At 41.7% G+C, this 18,500-nt stretch overlaps 1 pseudogene; it reads left to right on the top strand.

Moving 5' to 3' along the window:
• Nucleotides 1-486: 486 nt before the first annotated feature.
• Nucleotides 487-13,657, top strand: LOC133042233 (ubiquitin-conjugating enzyme E2 D3-like; annotated as a pseudogene).
• Nucleotides 13,658-18,500: the final 4,843 nt, after the last annotated feature.

Genomic DNA, 18,500 nt, shown 5'->3' with positions numbered 1-18,500 from the left:
TCAGAGTCAATGATCAAGCTAGGAAAAGGAATCATAGGGATATTTCTTTCCTCTAGGAGATTATTATTCAGAGTTCTTGTCTCTAGGAAATTAAACCTCAGATATAACCTTTCTTAAGGTATGAAGTGCAAGTGTTAAATAATATCAGATACCGTCCTTAACATATAAAAATATATACTTTGCCAATAAGAATTATCATTCCTTCATTTATTCACAGATTCTGCCAGGTCATGAGTAAGGCTACTGATTTTTTCCCTAAAGTCTCAGTGCTCAGTAAATGCATCCATTTGATAAACAGTCACTGAGTCCCAGGCACCTTGGTAAACCAAATATTTACTCTGGTAAAGCTGGCAATGATTAAAACACTTTCAGAACTGCTTTTTCATTTGTTTTCAGGGCCTGACGTGTGTTAATAATAACACCTTTCATTCATGGAGGCCATGCACAAACAATGTCTAATCCTTTTAAGAACAGGGCATTATCACGATGAATGTGAAGGGAGCACACCTCACAGGACCTCAATACGTACTTGAAGGAATTATTGGTAACCATGTTTGGCAGGTGAAGACGCGGAAACATGAAAAAGTGAATGACTTTCACAAAGTCAGCGTCATAAGTGTAAGAACCCAGACTCTCACCCTCGGACCCTGCACTGAGGGTTAAAGGTTTCTAAAAATTCAGTATATACATATCTCCACCAGTGACAAATCATCACTTGGGACAGGGCATGGTATTTTGGAAACACACAAAATTTGTTAAGAGGTAGTTGTTATAAACAAGGTGGGGAACCAGACTGGGTAAGAGCGGGGAGTTTGTATTGTTTGCTTTGTTTTTAATAAAATTGAGGCATTAAAGGAGGCAAGAATATACAATGTGGAAAAGACACTTGTCCAATAAATGGGATGGGGAAAACTGGACAGCTACATGCAAAAGAATCAAACTGGACTACTCGCTCATACCATGCACAAAAATCAATTCAAAATGGATTAAAGAATTAAATGCAAACCTGAAACCATAAAACTTCTAGAGGAAAACACAGGCAGAACTCACTTTGAATCCACCTACTGCATGGGAGAAGATATTTGCAAACTATACATCTGGTAAGGAGTTAAAAGCCCAAAATACACAAAGAACTCCTACAACACAACATCGCAAAAGCAAACAACATGATTTCAGAATAGGCAGGGGATCTGAATATCCATTTTTCCAAAGAAGACATATAGATAACCAAAATACACATGAAAAGTTGCTCAACATCAGTAATCATCTTGGAAATGCAAATTAAAATGATGAGATATCACCTTACACCTATCAGAATGGCCATTATCCAAAAGACAAGAAATAACAATTGTTGGTGAGGGTGTGGGAAAAAAGAGGCCTTTGTGCATTGTTCATGGGAATGTATCAACAAACTGATGCAACCATGACAGAAGACAGTACGGAAATTTCTCCAGAAATTAAAAATAGAACTACCATATGATTCAGCAATTCCATTCCTGGGTACTTATTAAAATAAAGCAGAAACACTAATTAGAAGAGATGTATGCGCCCTACGTTCATTGCATCATGATTTGCAATTGGCCAAAATATATAAACAACCTAAGTTTCCATCAACAGATAAATGGATAAAGAAGGTGTGATATATATATACATATAGAGAGGTATATATAATGAAATATTACTTGGCCACAAGAAAGAATGAAATCTTGCAGTTTGTAACACCATGAATGGAACTTGAGAGCAATATGTTAAGTGAAATAAGACCGAGGAAGACAAATACTATATGATTTTGCTTATGAGTTAAAAACAAAAAAAAGAAAGGTCAAACATAACAAAACAGAAACAGAGTTACAGATACAGAAAACAAGCAGGTGAGTGCCAGAGGAGAGGTGAGGGGAGAAGAGACATGAGTGGGGAAGACTGTGAGGCACACATTTCCATTTACAAAATTAACGCATCACGGCATGAAATGTTCAGTGTGGGCAATACAGTGGATAGTTAAGTAATATTTTTGTATAGTGACACAATTAGACTTATCACGAAATAAGTCCTATCATTTTGAAACGTATAGAAAGAATTCACTATGTTGTGTAACAAGAATTAATAGTGTCGTAAGTCAGTTATAAAAAACAAATAAACAAACACACAAGCTCAGAGAAAAGAGGTCATATTTCTGGTTACCAGAAGTGGAGGGGTGGAGAGAGCAGAACTGGATGAAGGTGGTCAAAAGGCACGAACTTCCAGTTACGAGACGAATAAGTACTAGATTAACACCGCTGTATGTTATCTATGAATGTTATTAAGAAAGTAAATTCTGAGTTCTAATCACAAACACAAATTTTCTTCTAGTTCTTTAATCTTGTATCTATATGAGAAGATGGATGCTACCCAAACTTTTGTGCTATTTCATGATGTTTGTAAGTCAGACCACTATGCCGCACACTTCACACCCACACAGTGCTGAATGTCAATTATATCTCAATATGTAAATGGAAGGCTGAATTTTAGAAAATGGAGGCATTGACTATCATACTTCCCCGGGTGACTTACGCAGTGGCTTTGTAGACCATGTGGAAAACTAATTCTAGATTTTTGTGAGCAGCATCAGCCTCTCTGAAAGCAGCACACTGTGTGTTTCTACAAGATTCTTTTCGGAGAAGTGGAATATTTTCATAGGATATAGAGGGTATCACAGTTAGTTCCAGGAATCTTGATTCTGTGGTCTAGACTGAATCTCTCCTTGAACATCCCACAGCACTAACTGTGTTGGTTGTTTACTTTAAAACAGGCAATAGAGGAGACCTGAGGTTTACTGACCACACAAACAATAGTAGCTCATTAAATAAATATAGAAAACACATGGATATAAATATATATTGATATTAAAGACATATATAAATCAAATAAAAATACGCAACTTGAAACAAATGCAGACTCACTCAAGAACAGGAACTAAGGGTGGTATCACATACCAGGTCTTCCTTTTCTGAGGGTCATGCCATAAGCATGGGAATGAGGCAGCTTAGACTTGCAGTAGGTGATTCTAAAGAGAAGCCTATCCGGTGTCTTTTTCTTTTCATTGGAGTGTGATCACATTACAGTGTTGTGTTAATTTCTGCAGCACAGCAAAGTGAATCAGCCACGCGTATACATATATTCCCCCTTCTTCAGCCTCCCTCCCACCCCCCACCCCACCCCCCAGGCCATCACAGAGCTCCGAGCTGATCCCCTGTGCCGTCCCGCAGTTTCCCACTAGCAGTTTTGCACGTGGTAATGCATATATGTTGGTCCTAATCTCCCCACGTGTTCCACGCTCCCCTTGCCCTCCTGCGTCCACCTGTCTCCTCTCTACATCTGCCTCTCTTTTCCTGCCCTGTCAATAGGTTCCTCTGCACCATTTTTCTAGCTTCCATACATATGTGTTATTATACAATATTTCTTTTTAGACTACTTTGCAATGAAAGCAGGAACCCTTAGTTTCTGGTAAGATTTCCTAATAAGAGGGGCAGCCCTCTGGCCTATCTGTGATGAGGCCAAGGAGAGAATGTTACATAAACACAAGCCAGGAGGGATTTCGGTTCAGACATCTCTGTGCTGCTGGTTGATAGGGCCAAACCCTCGGGGATAAACACAATACACAGAGAATGGTTGCAGAGCAAAGAAAAGCTCAAATTCTTAGCCCTTCATTTGTCAATTTTAACTTTTAATGTGCATGGCTAAATTCTGACATACTCTCAAGGTCTCTACATCCCATAGTTATCAAACAACAGCAAGCAATCTGTGACTAGCCATTTTACAGAAAATAACTCATGGAAATATCAAAAGTCATGTTTGACTCTTGGCATGCTAGTGTTCATGTGTTTTTTTCTGAGGTCTTGCATCAAGAAACTGTGCAAGGCGAATTTTCACATTGCAGCAAGGTTGCTGCGGGTAACATGGAGAGACCGTTGAGCCCAGATACATCACGGGGCCAGATTTTATTGTTCATGACCTGAGAAACTCAGCTAAGGAAATATGCATTTCTAAATACTACAGCTACTGATACTAAAGGATCAGTTCAGTTCAGTTCAGTCACTCAGTCGTGTCCGACTCTTTGCAACCCCATGGACTGCAGCACGCCAGGCCTCCCTGTCCATCACCAACTCCCAGAGTTTATTCAAATTCAAGTCCATTGAGTCGGTGATTCCATCCAACCATCTCATCCTCTGTTGTCCCCTTCTCCTCTTGCCTTCAACCTTTCCCAACATCAGGGTCTTTTCAAATGAGTCAGTTCTTTGCATCAGATGGCCAAAGTATTGGAGTTTCAGCTTCAGCATCAAAGCTGGATAAAAATACAGCAATGGTTATCATCTAGCAGAAGAAAATTTATAAAGCTGTGATCACTGGAATGAAGCAGTTGAATGTTAGGCCAGAGTTAGATAGCCAAAGATCAAAGCATACTTAAGAACACTGCCATGAGGAGTTAATCTGAAGACCTATTGGAAGCCAAAAATATTGAAAGACCCAAATTAATTTCAGAGGAAGATGACATAGGTTTCAAAGGATTTTCCCTCTTCTCCCTGGACATGGAAGATTCTAGAATGAATGGATCATTTACTCATTCGTTTTTTATGTCAATACCTCCAAAGAGACAGACAGGATACTATAAAATATATGTGAACTTTAGGCTCTTTAGAATTTTTCCCAGTCCCTTTCTTTTTTTTTAGTTTTTTTTTTTTTTCATTTATTTTTATTAGTTGGAGGCTAATTACTTTACAATATTGTAGTGGGTTTTGTCATACATTGACATGAATCAGCCATGGATTTACATGTATTCCCCATCCCGATCCCCCCTCCCTCTTCCCTCTCCACCCGATCCCTCTGGGTCTTCCCAGTGCACCAGGCCAGAGCATTCGTCTCATGCATCCAACCTGGGCTGGTGATCTGTTTCACCCTTGATAATATACATGTTTCGATGTTGTTCTCTCGAAACATTCCACCCTCGCCTTCTCCCACAGAGTCCAAAAGTCTGTTCTGTACATCTATGTCTCTTTTTCTCCCAGTCCCTTTCAATTAGAGGGCCGCTCAGCACTCATCCTGGGAAGACCAGTGGGATGCTGACCACGTCTGGAAGCATGGCCGTGGTGATGTCCTTCCTCTCGCCAGCACTGGGGTCACGTGACTCACTAACATACCCCTCAGGACCACGTTTGCGCCTCCCCAGCCACAACTGCCACACTTGCTATAACCCACTAGAAGACAGGACAACTAAGAAAATAATGCCTGGTCCCACATCACAACCACTTTCATTGCTACTCAGCCCAAACATTTACCCTCCCGGTTCAGTCACCGTTCAGCCCTTCCTGGTTTCACCAGTTACTACTCATTAAAACGCCTCCTTAATTAAACCAATCTGCCAGCTCAGACACAGAGAAGAGATTGGTGGTTGCCAGAGACAACAGGTGGGGGAGTAGGGAAAATGGATAACAGTTGTCAAAAAGATTAACACTTCCCCTGATAAGATAAATAAGTTCTGGTGATGTCATGTACAGCATGGGCACTATTGCTAACAATACTGTATTGTATTTTTGAAAGCTGCCAAGAATAAATCTTAGAAGTTCTCATCGCAGAAAAAAAAAGTTTAACTATGTGAGGTGATTGATGTTAACTTATTGCAGTGATCATTTTGCAGTATATACACATATATCAAATCATTATGTTATATGCTCTGGACTAGTACAATGTCATATGTCACTTATATCTCAATAAAGCTGGACAAACCAAAGAGAAATAACACCTCTGCTTTGAGGCTGCTGCCTCTGAGCTGAACTGCCCTCCTCCTCCTCATTGTAGGCATCCACTGGCTTCCCAGTCTCACCTCCCTCGCTGAAGACTGTATGAGAAACACCCAGGGTTAGCTGCCTTCCTGGAGACTGTAGCTTTTATGCGGACATTTACCTTTGCTTCTGCCCCCGCCAGCCTCCCATGGTTGCACCAAAGACCTCGTCTTCAAGGTGAAACAGTCCAGCTTCCTTACTCACTAATGAAAATCGGAGTCCTCCTCACCGACTAGCTGCCTTCCCTGAACAATGACTCCTGATGGCGATCGTTCCTTTCTTTCTACCTATTCATTGATCTCTCTCAGTATTCAATCTCTCCTTTCAGTTCAGTTCAGTTCAGTCGCTCAGTCGTGTCCGACTCTTTGCGACCACATGAATCGCAGCACGCCAGGCCTCCTTTAGCTGGCTCAAATTCCACTGCGTGTCCATTCATTCATTTTCTTGCAATCATTTGCCTCTCTTTCTATAGTATCTCCCTAGTTAAAAAAAAAAAAAAAAAATTCTCCTGTGAAATCCTCTTCTCATACCACACTTCACAGTCTCACCAAATAATGCTATCCACTCCCAGCAGAGATGCAGAGGTAGAGAACGGCCTCGTGGACACAGCGGGGAGGGACTGGGTGGGGCAGGCTGAGAGATAGCCCTGACATGTACGCAGCCGTGGGTAAGACAGGCTGAGGGTGGGGGCTGCTGCGTCACGCCGGGAGCTCAGCCTGGGGCTCCACGACCACCGGAGGGGCGAGGTGGGCGAGGGGAAGCTCAAAGGGGAGGGGAGATATATATAGAGAGAGAGATGCTTATGGCTGACCCACACTGGGGTGTGGCAGAACCCAACGCAAATATTGCAAAGCAATTATCCTCCACTTAAAAATTTAAAAAGAAAAATTACTATCGGTATTATCCAGTCTCACAGCTTTAAATACCATCTCTGTGCTGACCTCCCACCCCCTGCTCCCTTCTGCATTTGGAACACGTATGTTAACTCTCTGCTTGACACCTCTCATTGGATATCTTACAAGCATCTCAACTGCATCCTTACTCAGAACTGAGAAACATCCTGAGATGTGGGTCTTTCATTTTGAAAACCAGGGGAGTTCTAGGCAAATTTACAGGATCAGCTACTTTAATCTCCAACACCTAGAACAATCCTCAGCACATGCTCGTAAACTAAATGAAAGGGGGAGCTTCTTGTTCTAGACCACATGGACATAGCCTCATCTCCTGAAGTCTTTCAAGTCTTTCTTCATCCTCTCCACCCTCTCTCTTCCTTTCAACCCAACTCCATTGCTAGGTTTTCCCTCCCCTGGCTCCCCATAATACTGTGAATAGAGCTATGGTTTAACACTTATGACATTGCATCGCCCTTGTAATTGTGCTTTTATAGATCTATCTTCCCACTGGACCTTGAACTCCTTACTGATTAAGACAATGAGTTTCTAATCTTTCTGTATGTGATAACTGTTACAGTGCCTGGTACGAGACAGACACTGATAAACATATGAAGAAAGAAAGGAGAAAGAAAAGAAAAATGCAATGAAATGAAAAGAAAGGATGGAGGAAGGAAGGAAAAGAGACAGAAGGAAAGGGTAACAAAGCAGGAAGGGACCCTCCGGTTTCGTGATACAGTGATGTAGCCTTACGTAGCCTACTTCTGCTAATGAAGCCAGGTGGTGTAATTCCTCTAGTTGGAAGTGGCAAGCAAGGGGGCAAACTAAGGAATGAGAAATTTGGGATAAAAGCTTTCCAATTCACCCTAAATAATTGTCATCTTCTGTGTCTATATGTATTTCCAGACCTGTATAGGAGCGTTTTTCTTTGTTCTAACATGCTTAATCCTGAAAAGGTAGTTTAGTGACATGGGCTTGGGAATTGCTAGTTCAGAGCATGCGGCCTGAAGGCAGCCGTTCCTATGACCTCTCCTGTTCCCCGGGCCCTCCGTGAAATAATAATCTTAGTGCATGTGTACAAAGGGACTTCAGTCCAACTCTGTGTGACCCCATGGCCTGTAGCCCACCAGGCTCCTGGATCCATGGGATTCTCCAGGCAAGAATACTGCAGTGGGCTGCCATGCCCTCCTCCAGGGGATCTTCCTGACCCGGGGACTGAACCTGAAGCCTTATGTCTCCCACATTGGCAGGTGGTTTTTTTGCTTTTTTTTTTTAACCACTGGAGTCAACTGGGAAGCCCAATCTTTAATTCTAGTATCAGTTTAACTACTTATTGACTTTGTAACCTAAGTCTGAATTATCTGCCTGATACAAAGTCAGTTTTTGTATCTATAAAATGAAGATATAGGATTGTGCATTCTTGTCAAATTCTGAAAGGCCTATGAATCTGCGGGTCTATTTTGCTTTTGTATGGTTCCTTATATCTGCCTATGTACTTGCTTATACATAAGTTAATGTGAGTGTTAAGGGCCTTCCGAGGTATACCAACTAGAATACTCTAGAAATGGAGAGAGAAATGAAAGAAAAGGGAGAAATTCATGTAATGTAACTAAGTAAATGGAGACATTTAGAGGATTTTTTTTTAGGATTCCTCTTTTGAATAAGAATCATACATATTATTCAGCAGGGTGCACTGGGTTGGAAAGGTTTAGAATCCCTGGATCTAAACACAAGCGCCCCTTTTAACCCCAGGTGCTTGCCTCATATGGCTGGGTTATGAAGTGTCTGCGGTCTATAGCGGTGCTTAGCCATAACAGGTGTCATAAATTAGACTCTTCAGCTTCTTTGAGGTAAAAAGAAGGCCTGCAATTTCTTATAGTGGCTAAAGAAATTATAGAAAGGGTGGGATTGATGAGCCCGTGAGGAAAATTACAGAGAAGAGGGCAGAGTGAGCAGCTTATCCCCGTATCATCAACAGTAAGCATAGAAGCCAGAGGTGTCAGTTGCAGTGTTGACATTTAAGAAGCCATGTCTCAAAACCATCTTTGTCATGAATGGGGGGGACAGTGAAACAATCACACGCGCAGTCACATGTGTGCAAGCCCAGTCACACACACACATGCATGCTAGACATCGTGCTTTCTAGAATTTCTCCCAGGGACTCTAACATGAATTCACGCTTATAAATCTTTGCTTGTAAACCTGTACCTGCTTGACATTTATGTACATTGCTAACTTCACTCTTTTCTTAGATCTAAATAACCATTTTTAAAAGGGGAACACGGTAGATAATGCCATATCTGTATTTTCATATCTATATCAAACTGTGAATATTGTTCCTAAGTAAGTGATGAGACTACTCATGTGTTTCTTGAAAATGATTAAAACCTACTGAATTACATGTCCAGAAGGGCCAGTCTCTACCTGCCATGCTCCCCTTCACTCTTTCCCCTGGTGTTTGGCGAAACAGGGAGGAGGCCCAGGAAGTGTGCTAAGAGTAGTGAACTCAAACGGCAGGTCACATCAAGTCACCTGGCCTGTCACATCAGCCAGTTGCCTAAGCAAAGATCTATGGCGACTACTAGATTATACGGAATTTGAAAGGGTTCTTTTGGGAACCCTTATGGAAACCCAACAGGAAATAGGGCATTTCCTGTTGCCAAAACAATAGAAAAGATTGGCTCCTGGTCTGGCAGATGATGACAGGAGAGGCAGGAAATTTGCGGGAAATTAGGAGGCTGTTGTGGCACAGGACGCGTGGGAATCTGAGCTAAAGCTCTGCAGGGCAGATGCAGAGAAGGTCACGGATGCAAAAGACAGCCCAGGAAGCAATGGCTCTGAGACTGGTGGCCGACTTGAAGTGAAAGTTGGGGGAGAGGAAGGCACTCAGGGTGATGCCCAGATTTTCAGGTTGGGAAGAGATGGTGAGGGTGCTCCTGAGATAAGAATTCAGGGCTCAAAAGATGAGTTCAGATCTCACCATGTTAAGTGTAGGACCTCTGAAGAAATTAAGACACATGTCCCATAGCCCTCTGGGTTGCTGACGATAGACCTCAGGATGGAGATCTGGCCTAGAGATGTGTATTTCAGTGTCACCAGCATATAGATGGGGGTGGGCATTAGAGGCTAAGAGGAACAAGCACAGTAAATGTGATGGTGATACATGATGTGTGTTCTCTGAATCCAGTAAGTGTCCTGAGTGTGGGTGAGCTTCCCCAAGCACCAGCATCTCTTCAGATTTTAGGAGATTCTGACTCAGGGTGTTGCTATCATGTTATTTACAAATATAGTCAGTGCTTAATAAACACTTATAAACTCCATGACCTCATGCTTTTATAAACCTACATGATGAAGAGAAAAAAAATATGTGACTTCTCTATAAAGATTTCTATGAACTATCAGCATGTTGTTATGAGAAAAACTAGGAATTAAAACATCCAGGATGTGTTCTAATTTTCGCCACTAACTTGTATGTGACCATGGGAAAATCCCTTCCCATCTCTAACTTCCAGTCTCTGAAGCTATAAAATTATGGGGTAAGATCCCTCTAGTTGTGATATGTTGTACTGTGTATAACTTTCAAAAGAAGAGTACTGTAATATCTCTCATTGGACTGATCAGTTTCAACTAATATCTATCTACTCTATAAAATATTATCTTATATTATATATAACCCTTTAAAAATGCCCAATGTGAAGAACTTCTCTTAACCAGAAAAGTCTACCTAGTAAAGGAGGATTTATTCTCTGTGTCTAGTAATTTTCTCAGCAGGAGAATTTAATTGTCATGTGGGTTCTAACCATGAAGATGGGCTAGAATCGGCTTTATACCTCGGATAAACAGTGATCCCAAAATAGCAGGTCTGTATACCTAAAGAAAAGAGAATGCTCTGAGAATGGAAAAGAACTACCTACTGCAAAGAACTGCTTGGAGAATATCTGGGGAAGAACTTGCGGTTCATACACAGTTCATTCACTGGTGCTTGTTTATTTGTTTGCTTGGGATAAAAATAGTCCTGAGGTGGATTTTGTACGTCTAATAATAGAGCCAGAAGGCTTGCAACAGTGTTTCCTTAAATATTCTTAATTTCCTGTCTCTTTACACTGAAAAAGGGACCAAAGGTAGAGTGTATTGTTAATTATTCATTTCTACTTAGAGATTAGAAAGTGTCTGGTACAAGCTAAGAAATGTTTGTCTTTTATGTTTAATTATGGTGTATCCCTAAAATGATTCACTAGTTCAGTTAAAAGAACATTGCTCAAAAAACCTCAACCAACAGCAGTTTTTCTAAATTAATATTCAGTGTATTTGAAAAGTTATAAGTGAGTATGGTTAAAATGATGTCAACAGTATTTTAAGTAGTCATTTTTAAAACATCAAAATGGACATTTTCCTGTATTCTAAAAGGAAAAGCTTTTTTTCTGACCAAAAGTAAAATGTCATCGAAATCCTTAGTGAGATTTAATTCAATTTCACTTAATTTCCACCATGATTTTATAACAATCTAGAAGCTAGTGTAACTTCTAGTACATTTAGAAAGTAAGAAAATGCATTAAGGAAGTAAGATAAACATTTGTGTTTGATTCATCCAGTTAATTTTATTAATCTCTAATCTGTTCCTTAAACATAATAAAGTGGCCCAAGTAATGAGCTGGGAGACAAAAACAACACAATGAAAAAATAAAAGCCAGTTCCACGTTTATCATGTTTGGGGAGAAAGTGTGTAAACAAAGGTGAGACCATTTCCTTACTGAAGGACTATCCAGAGTCCTTATATTCTAATATGCATTTCCAATCTTCAAAGAGAGTTTGCAAATTCAAATTACTTTGGCCACGGAAGCTTGTATCCCTGCCCCCAACATTTCCTGTAACTAATGAGCCAAGGCCCCGGGCTGCTCCCCGGCTTGGCAAGTCCAGCCCGCACTGGCTGACCACGGCACGTCTGGGCCGCCTCTGACGTTAATTTTTCTGAGCTGGCTTTGGCACGATGTAAGTCCCAAAGCACAGATCTTTAAAATATTTTGTGTGTGGCTGCTTTTTGTAAAGATAGCACTGCGAACGCTGTACGTGGTCGGGTCTCCCTCGTGGGGATTCATGGCAGAAACTCCTCTGAATTCTCAGCCCAAGAAACGCTGCCTTTCACCTCGGTGCCCCTTGCACGTGTCCTCTGGGTCCAGTGGGTCAGCTTCCCCTCAGGCATTAGCTCCCGATTAGAGCCAAGCCGTGTCTTGCCTTTAACAAACCTACAGAGAGGACCTGGTACCATTTGTTTCCTGACTTCTCCCTTTATTTCCGTTATCACAAAGATCTAGTCTGATTGGCTCTAGTCACACTGTATTCCTTTGTGAAACCTGTTCTGTGTCCTTCCTGGGCAAAGAAGGAAGGGGCAAAGAGGAGGGGATGAGAGAGGGAGCAGGAGAGAGCAGAAGGGAAGGAGAAAATCCACGCTGTGAGACAGTCTGCCTGGTGAGGCTGGTGGGTCCCTCCTCCCGACGCATGATCAAAACCTCAAAGCAAAAGTGACCAGGAAGTTTTTTGCAAACAGGTAGCTTTCAAGAAACTTCTGGCAAATGGAAATTTCTTTCAAGAGTATCAGGGAACAAGAAACAGATGAGACTTAAGTTTAAAGAGAGACGGGAAGCAAAGCCCATTGATTGTAGTAAGAGAGAAAAAGACAGCTTTGTAACAGGGCGAATCCAAGACGGATTCTGCGGCAAGGGCCCTGAAGAGAGTACGGTCAAAAAGGAGCTCAAGAGGCTGGGAGGCGGACGCTGACCTGGCTACAGGACGACGTGATTTTGGCAGAACAAGAAATGGGGCTGAGGCAATTGAGAAAACAGCTGACAGGTCATTCCACGGCCCCGGGATCAGAGTTCCCTGCAGGCAGGAGAGCTGGAGAACGAAGAATTAGCACACGCTACAGTAATGACATTTTATGAGCGCCGTGGCTCACTGATATGTAATTTGGATTTACCCGCGTGCACATCTAACTTGTAATTCTACTCCTGCTGGGTCACCCCTCAGCATCACCACCAGCTTCCACACTGAAGTGAGTCATGAGGAGCAGTACTTCTTTAAACTGTAATCACCTAGGGTTTCACCGAACTCCACTTCTATATTGAGCTGGGGCAGAGATACATAAGCTTGGTAAAGTTTACCTTTAGAAAGAACGTAAGCACGCAAACAAGAGGCCGAAGAGATGAGATAAATGGATATAAAGCTCAGCTAGAAGGGATCTAAGTGGTCATCTAAACCAAACTCCTTAAATCATAATGAGGAGACTGGGCACCGCCCCCAGAAAAGTCACTTGACACTGACTCAAAATTGCAGGTCAAGCTGCCACGTGTGCCGGAGGCTGAGGCCCCAGAGTGAGGGAGGCCTATGTCTGGCAGAGCCGGTGGGAGACCAAGAGACCTCCCTTCAGAGCCGCCGGGATACTCAAGGGCTTTGGGCGGAACTCGAGCCCACCCTGAGACAGCCAGCAGCCAGGCGATGAGCACAGACTGTGGGGCTGAAGCGGGTTAATACGGAGCCTCGTGGTGTGACCCGTGACCTTCCAGCTCAGCGCTCTGCAGGGCCGGTGGGGGTGATAAGATTCGTGGGAAGCCACAGTCATGGGACCAAATGACAGCCCGTATCAAGCTGGCCTCTTGTTTTTGACAATTCACTTTCCTATGTCTACCCTTTTAAAGCACCTAAGGTTTCACTTACGACACGCATTTGTAAAGAATTTACCCTCCAAGTATTAGCAGTAATGGCAGCATTCGTCTCGGTGTTCTAAGGTCATGCTGGTCTCATGCTTCCGCTATTTCTAAAGTTCCTCTATCCCTCTGTTCACTGCCGTGTGATCCAAACCCAGGTGACCCCGTACTGCCAGAGATTTCATGGATCTAGGAAACAGCAAAGTACAGCAGAAGAGCTCTGGAATGGACTCAGGAGTGTACCATGTGATGCTGCCTTAAAGTCAGAATAACCTGCATTATAACTGGAATAAATTTATACTGTTCCTTTTTTGCTTTTCTTATTCAGCTGCAACCCATCAGACCTCATCTTTTTAATTCTATTTTTTGTTTACCACCTTCCATTCATTCACATGCTCATCTGAGAAGACAAGTTCTTCCAGCTTTGGACAATGACTGCTTTTAGAAACTGTACAAGAGAACAGTTGCCCAAGGTTCAGAGTTTTGTTTTGTTTTTTTAAAAAGGCGCATGTGTATTATGTGGCCAATGCCTTCAGTCTAACTTGATCATGAGATTAAAACCGTTCCCCACTGCTCTAACAAGCTGAAGAATCCTCTGAGAGGAAAGGCGATGGATGATGAGTCGTCACATCAAAGGAAGCAGCATTTTTCTAGCAGCTTCCATGCGTGTTTAAGCCTTCCACCATTAGAGATTTGAGGCTACATGATATACATTATGCTTGTAACTGATGTGGCTGGAGAACTGGTATTGAATTTATAGCATCAACAGGACAGAAAATGTGATGCATTTTATGCATATCAGTAAGGGAATGACCTGTTCTTGTTCCACAGAGAATGGAAATTGGAAGTCAAACACCCTTTGTATTCCAAAATAGAGCCTCCAACATTTTGTGATTTTCATTTAAATTGTTAGGAGGCTCGGAGCTCTTAGCTAATCTATCTTCCAATACACTGTTTGACACAGAACAGAACAAATGATGCAAGTTGTCAACGGATGAGTGATCAAGTAATAGCTCTGCTAGCAATTGATTTATTTTTCTTCAATAAAATTGCATAAATGAAAAAGAAAATGTGGGTCAAGGCAATGTGAACAAATGACAAAAGCCCCATAAAATGTAGTTGTGTATGAAGAATAGGGGGCAACAAAGGGCATGAGATGGTTGGATAGCATCACCGACTTTATACACATGAGTTTGCACAAACCCCGGGAAATAGTGAAGGACAGGGAAGCTTGGCACTCTGCTGTCCATGGGGGTCACAGAGAGTAAGACACGGCTTAGCAACGGAACAGTGAGGAACAGGGTAAGACCCAGGTCTCCTGAGGAGGTGTGCCAGGCCCACTCTGATGAAGTCCTGCACTTGGCCCAGCCTCACTGCTAAGCCCTATCTCCCTCCCGCTTCCCATCAGTTTTCCTGGGATCTGCCCAGCGGCAGGGGCAGCAGCATGGAGTTCGCAGCGTGATGGACGGACGCTGGATGTCACTTTCAAGCCTGTCTTGACTCATATCCCCGATCTCTACGATGTCCTCCCCTGCTGTCCTTCATCCCTCTGCTAGCTAACTCCATCTCAGTCTTGACCTGACTCCATCATCCTCTGGGCAAAATGTTTGAGAACAAAGTCAAATTGCTTGTATTTGAATCCTATCACTATGTCTTATTGTCCCTTATGACCTTAGGCAAGTTCCCCTTTGCTTCAGTCTTGACATCTGTGAAATGAGAATAATAATATATCTGTCTCTAAAAGTATACTGCTATATATTTAAAGAGCTTGTACCAATGAAGTTTTTAGAACCCTACCTGGTTCATGGGCTTCCCCGGTGGCTCCATGGTAAAGAATCTGCCTGCAATTCAGGAGACGTGGGTTCGATCCCTGGGTCAGGAAGATCCCTGGAGGAGGGAATGGCAACCCACTCCAGTATTCTTGCCTGGAGAATCCTATGCACAGAGGAGCCTGGCGGGCTACAGCCCATGGGGTCACAAAGAGTCAGACAAAGACTCACAAAGAGTCACTGAAGTGACTTAGCACACAGGCACGCACCGTATAAAGTAAAGCGTTCCATAAATACTAGCTACTGCTATGATTATCTGCATTGCTGATCTGACCAAAGCATTTACGAGTCCCTTGAGGGTAGAGAGAATGACTAAATCATCTCTGTCTCCAACCCCTAGTGTGGTACCTGTCACATGGTAGGTGCTTAGAAAGTGTTTCATAAATAAATAAATGGATTACTAAAGGCTGAATGTTTTATTGTCATTCAGTCTGCAGAAAAGACTTAGAGTAAGACTTAAATTTGAAAAATGGTGGTAAAATGGCGTAGTTAAGTAGGTCAATTACATTTTGAGGCAGGCAGATCTGGTTTTTTACTGGCCTGATGAAAATTTCCAAGATACTCTTTTTCATATTACTAAGTGAGGTAAAGTCGCTCAGTCATGTCCAACTCTTTGTGACCCCTATACAGTTCATGGAATTCTCCAGGCCAGAATCCTGGAATGGATAGCCTTTCCCTTCTCCAGGGGAATCTTCCTGACCCCGGTATCAAACCCAGGTCTCCCGCATTGCAGGCGGATTCTTTACCAACTGAGCCACAAGGGAAGCCCTCATATAACTAAACCCTTAGTTTTTACTAGAATCCAGTTTCTGGGTCTAACAAAACAAGATGGGAATCTAAACCATTTATTCACTATATCAGAATGGGCATGTTGCCTCCTTTAGCTTTATGCCTAAGAATTTTATATAAAATCTCTCTTCTTTTATATCATTGGCACTGCTATTTTATTATTAATATGATTTTTTGATATTTTTAATAAATTATCCAGATGATTAATATGTTAATTATATTGTTATATATTAATTTAACATTAATATTAAATATTCAAAGGCAATTTAGAAAAGATATGTTTTAAATAGAACTAGTTCCAAAATCAAGCAGGAATCTTCTTGTTCCCCTGTATAAACATTCATATTCATGTAAAATCTTTCCCACCTCCTCTCATTGAATGATCTGAATAGATATTTATTAGCAGGAATGAAAGAAAGAATTATGAGCAGCAATTGTCACTAACTACCCTTGTGACAGGACAGACAATGTGAATAATATATGGTTGTGTTTCATCTTCATTTAAATGGGGGAAAAAAAATAGTTTCTCTAATCTGTTGCAGCTTTGACATGATCTCATGAATGAACTTTTGTCCTCTCCTGGCTATTGTTTGGTTCATACATATTCAGGCTAGAGCTTTTGTAACCAAATATAGGAAGTGTAGTGACCATGAAGATTAATGCTAGTGGGCAGACTGCAGTCTGACAACACTGACAAAGTACAAAAGACTACATATCTATTGTGATTTTAGTTTGGGAAACAATACAAAATTATAGGTTGTAAGAATCTAGTCCAGGCTAAACTTGGGATATAAAGAAAAACAAAACCCCCGAAGCTCTGGAGATCATTGGTTTGATTCCTCTTTGTCAGACAAAGAGAATCTTAACTTTGGAACAGAGCCTATAGTGAAGATGCCCTGCAGTAGCTGATTGACATCCCAACCTGCTAATCCCTGGTCTTTCTCTGTACATTTCTGCCCTTACCTTCAACTTCCCTTGGGAGTTTAGCAATCTTTTCTAGCAAGACCTCCTCCATCTCCTTCTCATCTTTGACAGAAGAGAAATGACAGCGTTCTGTACCAGGTCTAAGATGACCTTAGAATCTAGTTAGAGATGTGGAGAGATTTGATATAGATATTGGGGCTTCCATGGTGGCTCAGATGGTAAAGAATCTGCCTGCAATGAAAGACACCCAGGTTCAACCCCTTGGTCAGGAAGACCCCCTGAAGAAGAGGATGGCCACCTACTCCAATATTCTTGCCTGGAGAATTCCCTGGCTAGAGATAATCAATGCCAAGGCTCTCACACAGCCTTTGAACTCCCCAAAGAAGTTTCAGTCCATACTGAGATGCCTTGAGGTAAAGCATGACTTTTGATGAGCAAAGACTAGTTTCATGAAGTTTAGAAATGGCTTGGTCTCCTCTGATTCTCTAGTGCCTTCCCAGGCATATCCACCATGGAGCTTCCCAATTGTCCCTACAGTAATCAGCCTCCTTCTCACCAACCTCACCACTGCTGTTAGGACTTCCGTTTTCTTCTCCAAGAATTACTTTAATAGTTTCACTTTCTTTGAGTGACACAAGAATTGCTATTAAACAATTTCTTTCTCCTCAAAATTGGGTTTATCTTAGTATCCACTCCAGAAGGGCAATGTCTAGATTAAATTACATGCGATAATTCCTGCAGCAACGTTAAACTTGGCACAATAATAAGTGTTCATTAAGATACTAGAATTATAATACTCCTAATACATGTTTCCATGTTCTTGATTTCATTTAAAAAATGCAAGTTTTTTTTTTTTTTTTTTTAATTTCCATGAAAGGCAGTGATTTTTTTGTTGCTGACACAAAGTCTTTGTTTCCCAAACAACAGTTGAATCATGGTGTAGTAGCACAGAAGCACAGAAGAAGCACATGACCCAGTAACTGTGCGGTAAGGAAGTTTTTGAGTAATGACTTCTAGTCATGTTAAGAACCGTAATCACCATGTGTAAGTGTTCACGGAGCAATTGTCAAGAGACCGTTTACTGAAAAGGGCACTAGTCCTGGAAAATATTGGAAATTTCATTCATAATATTGTTTTCATTAATGAGGACTGTATCAGTAAACTGCTAAAGGTTTTCCTTTCTGATTTCAGAGGTTGAAGGTGGAAACAACCTGAAAAAAAAAATCAGAATGAGCCCCAGCTGAGTGAGTAACTAAGGCCAGGGTGTGAGGTCTATTGCAGTGATGACTGGGTTTGGCTAAAATCTTCTCTTACAAACCGTGGTATACTTCTGGCGTAGGCGTGCGAGTGTAGAGTGATGGTATAGTTCAAAACACAGATCAAAATTTAAATTTTTAGCTTATCTAATAATTGCTTTACTCTGCTAGGTACAAGTGGTTTAACCACTCTGAAATTCATTTTCAAAATCAAATGAATTCTAGGTTTCAAAGTGTGCTTCTAAATGACATAGGGGAAGTAAGGCTACAATTGCATGGGACTTTCCAAGATATT

Source organism: Dama dama, chromosome 21, assembly GCF_033118175.1.
Source record: "Dama dama isolate Ldn47 chromosome 21, ASM3311817v1, whole genome shotgun sequence".
NCBI classification, from domain to species: domain Eukaryota; kingdom Metazoa; phylum Chordata; class Mammalia; order Artiodactyla; family Cervidae; genus Dama; species Dama dama.
The sequence above is the reverse complement of the archived record's forward strand: the minus strand, read 5'-3'. Positions and strand labels throughout refer to the sequence as shown.